The following is a 6182-nucleotide window of genomic DNA, read 5'->3' as shown; positions in this document are numbered from 1 at the left end:
CCATCGAGCTATCGCCGTTTACTTAACGAGCGACGAACGGTACCTCTCAGTACACATTCCAGACGCAGGCCATATAATATTCACTGGCCAGCGTTTATCGACGCCATTCAGCATTTCTTACTGCATAGCATGACACCCACCCAGCTCATACTTCTACAGCAATCGCGGCAGCAGTAGCATACAGAACCTGCGCCTGGACATCTCACCTGAAGCCAAGCGGGCTCCTTGGTGGGCGGAGGTCTGTCGCAATGACATTAGAGAACGCAACTCCTTGCGACATTGGCACGAAAGACATTCCATCTCACGGATGTTAAGAAATGCCCAATGCTCTAAACCCGTCTGCCCGTGTACCACAAATGACGCAAGGATAAGTAAAACGCATGTTTAGAATTCTCTACTCAGTTCATCCAGACCTCCAACACATTAACATCACAGCATCAAATCTTGTCTCTGATGAAACATTTTAATAATGGCCACAAGCCCGGCACAAAACAATCATCCTCAAACATAACATAACATATAACATTAACATGATCTAACATTAACATAAGCATGACATTTAGGATTAGCATAACATTTCACCAACAGAACATGATTATGTCGACATCCCGAACCCTTCCCCCCCCCCCCGGAAGTAGCTACCAGTGCCACGTTCGCAACTCGCTACAACAATAGGTGCAGCGCTCCACCCAGCCTCACAGCCAACTACGTAACACCATCCTTGGAGAGCGCCTGCAATGCACCAATTAGTCTCGCAGCCAGTTACGTACCGTCATCCTTGAAGACTGCCTACAATGCACCAAGGCCTTTAAATGAGCTCGATGAGGTAATTCAGGCCTCTGGTGACACTACCTGTGATCCAGTCCACGTGCGCTATGAATTCTCGGAATATTTCGGCGCCTCCACACAGACGACACTTAACAATTTCACACCGCATGGACCAGTAAACAACGTTAAGGCGCGGCTTCACGCTCATCTACTAGCCGTTTTCAGGCCCAGAACCGACGTCATGCTACCAGACAGTAATTGGTCCGTTCCCAGACCAAGCTGCCATGACCAAATCACAAAATGCCAAAAGTGTTCAGATGCGTTATCAAGCCAATCGGCATTAGCATCATAAAAGCACTCCGGACTTTTTTCACCAAACCAATCCGGCTGTTTCCCGGACTTTGCGCTACTGGCAATCTTGTTCGGCTCACAACAGCTGCACCAGACTTGTGTTCGACTTGAGCTGAGTCACGAATCGGTTCATGAGTCATCGTTGTGGGGGAGTCGTGAGCTAAGTCGGCTCACGAGGAAAACTGCCGCTTTGAGTCATGAGCTGGATCGCATTCTTCGTTGATTTCATGAGTGAGTTGTGAACCGATCATTTTTAACACTGCTGCGTCATTGAGCGATATAGCGTAAATGCAAATGATAAGATGATGAAACACAGCATGCCATAAACAAATTAACCCGGCGTTGACTGGGGCGGGGGTTACATCTAGCCCCTGTCCAACACTCGTGATAATCCAAAAATGCCTTGAGATCTTGCTGTGAACTGTCAGTTGATGAGTTTTGCGTCTTGTGCCAAAATATCAATCATGAGCCAATAACACGTCAGGCGTGAGAGACATCAGAATGACGTCATGTTTGCCGATTTTTAACAAAATCGCATAACCATAGCCAAATCAACTCAGAAACCGAATGAACCAGCGTACTTGATATCTGTAAACGGCAAATGCGAGCCAATTATTGCATCATTCATCTGTCTTTGCGTTGTTTTATTTCAATACTGCACATTGAATTGCTGGCATGTCAAATAACAAAATCATTGATAAAACGTACGCTCAACTTTTTCCGACTCGGACACAAAATGATGTAAACATTATAATTGATTTTTGGATACAACTATGAAGAATGCCTGTTTTAAGTTTCAAGCAATTACCCGCAACAGTGACTGAGTTATGGCTTGAAATACATCGCAGCGCATGTCGCCCGGGCCCACGGTCCGAGGGGGACGCTGTGCAGCTTGCGCAACGGAGCTGATTGGCCAGCCCGCCTACAAGCGCCGCAAAAGTCGGCTGCCAAAGAAAGGGCCTGCTGCCAGCGTGCCAGGTATATCTGTGACCGATATGATATCGCTGCCTGCCTGTGTGCGGCTTGTGCAAGCGACTCCGACTGGCTGTCAGCTCATGGCGCTTAATGTAACATATAAAATGAGTCACAGGTAGCCGACTTTAGTTTTGTATCTTTTGTATGTTCGGGGCGTAGCGTGTAATCGCGTGCGCATATCGGCGTATTAAGTCGCTAAGGGATGTATCGCCATCGCTTGTATTGCATTTTGTCCATGATTGCATGTATCAGAGCTGTCAAACGCCGTCCTAGGTATTAAAGTCGGACCAGGGACTTTTTAAGTTATCCATTTTTGATGAAGTTGATCTTTGTTTCCCATCGCATGGTTAAATGATGCGTGGGCATCCAAGCAGATAGTCTGGCTTTCCATTACGAATCATGCTAAAAACGTACATCCGACCGCCTCTTCAGCAATGACGTCCTCCATTTGACTTCAACCGTGGACGGTTTATGAGCAAGACGCAGATCTTGATCACGTCTTTGATACCCATAAGTGCGGCTAACCTCTCCCCATTTGCATTTATTTGGTTCATATGTGATGGAAACAGATCAAAATAGACAAATAGACCAAGGTTTCCGCTTTCATTTGCAAAGCACGTGATCATGGTTCTAGGCCTAGTACGGCGCGCATGACATTGAATGCCTTCCTTTGCAGCACGTTTGGTCAGAACGCAGTGATTTCAAAACATGGCATACGCTTCCAAATGAAATGCGTTGTGTGAGCGGTCAGATATTCCAAAGTATCATTTGAAAAATTTAGCCCCGACCAGTGACCTTCAAATATTCCTAAAACTAAGTTTGTTTGAAACTCTGAGATGGGTAGCCACGGCGCTATCCACTGCGATTTAATTTTTTGAAACCCGCCTGGCCGTTCTTGAGATAAGCACAAGACAATGTGCCTGAGCTGAGTCGAAACAAACAGTTTGAAACGGCTATGGCTCATCAGCTAAAATCCTAAAATATGAGAGTCAGTCTCGAGCCGAACCAAAAAGTTTGAGTCTAACACATGTCCGACCCATACAGGATGCATTCACTCTACGGGATGTACTCAATCTTATCCTCTCGGCCTTAAACCCGACTCAGCAACGTCATCCCTGACATCATCTCTGACGTCATCAGAACTAACGCCCCACAGAGCTTGCCATCCGTGCGGTTGACATTGCACTTTGGCATCCCACAAACACTCACCAGCACACTCGGCCCACTCCAGCTGATACACGTTCCACTTTACTTCCCAGTCCGACCTCACCCTCATCTCCACTCGCCCCTTCACACACTCCCACTCGCCTCAACTCCAAGTCCGACCTTACCCTCATCCCCATTCGCCGCTCACACACTCCCACTCACCTTATCTCCAAGTCCGACATCACCCTCATCCCCATTTACCCCTCACACACTCCCACTCGCCTCAACCTGCATATCTCAATGCCTAAATATGTGTGCGTCCTGTTCAGCTGTCACAGCAGAACGCGTGCAGATTGCTATCGATAACCGCAAACCACACCATGTTTCTGAGTCCATTTTTGCCTTCATCTCACAATTGGTGTTTCAAAATCACGTGAGCGTACGGCCGAGCACTGCTAAGCACACACACACACACAGCACACACACACACACACACACACACACACACACACACACACACACACACACACACACACACACACACACACACACACACACCACACACACACACACACACACACACACACACACACACCACACACACCACACACACACACACACACACACACACACACACACACACACACACACACACACACACACACACCACACACACACACACACACACACACACACACACGTATATATACATATATATGTAGATACATCCATGTATATATATATATATTTATTTATTTATTTGTGTATATATTTATATATGTAAACCTATTTTTGGGCCAATATTGTGATATGCGGGCACAAAGGTGTCTTCATTAGCTTCTTGCGCGTTTGTCCTATCGTTGGGTTAACATCCTTCGTTCCTTTTAATATGTCATTCAATAGTTGAGCTCATACAATATTTTGATCCGTTGCGGTATAATGTCAGATTGTTCTTTTCTACTATTTGGCTTCTGATAATGGATGATAAGTCTTATTTCGTTGTTTTTGGCGCTTGATTTCATGCATGTCCTGCAGATGTTCTATATAGCTCTGTCGTCGATCTTGTAGACAGGGACACTTCGTTTCCATAATGCAGCAAATTACCTGCTTACTTGGGTGGTGCCGGGCTTTGGCGTCTAGAGGCAGAGGTGATCTCTTGATCAGCGGCACTGTTTGAACAGTTGCTTTTATTATTGCGCACATGCTGGTGTGGCACCGACTGCCCCTGCTATGTCCCGCTGTCTGCTGGACCAGTTAGACCAATATTCGAGAGCTCGTCGATGAGATGAACAGACACGTGCACATCACTTCAAAATTACTCTTCATGTACTCAATGCCATATTGACATCGTGGTGGAAACAAGACGTCACCTACGCCACACTTCCCGCCCACCAATCTTAACGCACATGCATCCTGTTGAACTCTTTACACACCTCCGCCAAGTTGCGTGCTCAATGTTCCCGTCATCACGCCATTCACACATGCAGCTTCAACGCAATAACCGCACTGCGCAGGCGCCGCGGCCCGTCAGTCCCGCTGAGACCGCGAGGCGGCGTCAAACCAGGTCAAACGGTGTGTCCGCTTCCAAGACGTGAAATCCATTTACGCCGCAGGGCTTCATGCCGTTCTTCCCACTTACGGATTCACACGGAGATGAAGAAATATGGCGGAACCATCAGTGTTCCTACCGGCTGCAGCCACCAGCATCCGACTGCCCAAACACGACAGACATACTCTCATCCCCGTAATTCTGGCCGCCCATTACGAACTCCGATCACTGCACCGCTCACTGCTCGTGTGAAACCTGGGACCCGTTTCCTCTGTTCGCTGACTTCACTCGCAACTCTGGTCACGGGTTCCCTCCCTGCAGATGTCGTAAACCGCTGTGCCCTATGATGTTGCAATTCGACCTGTTATTCATAATCAGTCTATCACCGCATTGCAGTGTCCTGATCGCCATCGTCTTAAAATGGATCACGACTGCACGGGAACTGCTGTGCCTTCATGCATGCCGACAGCTGACCAGCACACTTCTCTGAGAAGCAGGGTGACTTGCGACCTTCCGCTCGATTCCACGCGTCACACGTGCAACGCCAGACGACAGCGTAGTGCAGGCACTGCCGCGCCGCCACCTTCCACACATCCAGCCGCCCTAGGACAGCCGCCCGTTACCCAACAATCCCATCATGCAGCAGCGCAGCCAGCACGTCGACGGCCAGATTCAGCCCCGCAGTGGGCGTTCAATCGGTCTGGTTATAACGCTATTGTCCGAGACCTTGTGGCATTTCCCATGTTAAGTGCGGGGTTATGGGCGCAAAATGGCCGCAACCGTCGATGCAATCAGGTGCTCGATTGCCTTTAGCTGCATCGCCACGATATCATATCGCGATTAAAGGTTCAGGCATGTCACGATGCAGCTCTCGTAAGCTCATTTCGCCCTAAATGGCACTTCAAAACGTTTTGAAGCTCTAGTGTGTCACTGACTGCACTGATGCGTCTCCCTAAGATGTGGAAGATGTGGATTCCATCGTCTGGTTGCAACACCATTGCCCAAGACCTTAACGCATTTTCCATGTTAACTGTCGGGTTATGTGCGCAAAATGACTGCAGCTGTCGACCAGCGACTGTGAACAGAGTTACGAGGGAACAGTCAGGGAACAGAGCGAACAGGTCCCGCGTTCCACACGAGTAATGGGCGGCGACGTGGCCGGAGCCCGGTATGGGTAGTCAGGATTACGGGAACAAAAATGAAACAAATTTGGTCTGTGACAGGATTTAACCTTTTTCACTGATCATTGTGCATCCTGCCCAAGCAGTGCTAAGCTGTACCAGATGAGACGGAACGCCAATTCATCGCCATCTGATTTTCGTTTTTGTTTTACTTTCTCCAGCAGTTCGCACGTGAGCTTGAAGAGAGTTGTCAGTGTGGGAGTATATCGACA

This window comes from Pollicipes pollicipes, unplaced genomic scaffold (assembly GCF_011947565.3).
Source record: "Pollicipes pollicipes isolate AB1234 unplaced genomic scaffold, Ppol_2.1 Scaffold_7261;HRSCAF=8764_pilon_pilon_pilon, whole genome shotgun sequence".
Taxonomy (NCBI): domain Eukaryota; kingdom Metazoa; phylum Arthropoda; class Thecostraca; order Pollicipedomorpha; family Pollicipedidae; genus Pollicipes; species Pollicipes pollicipes.
Note: the sequence above shows the minus strand (reverse complement) of the source record.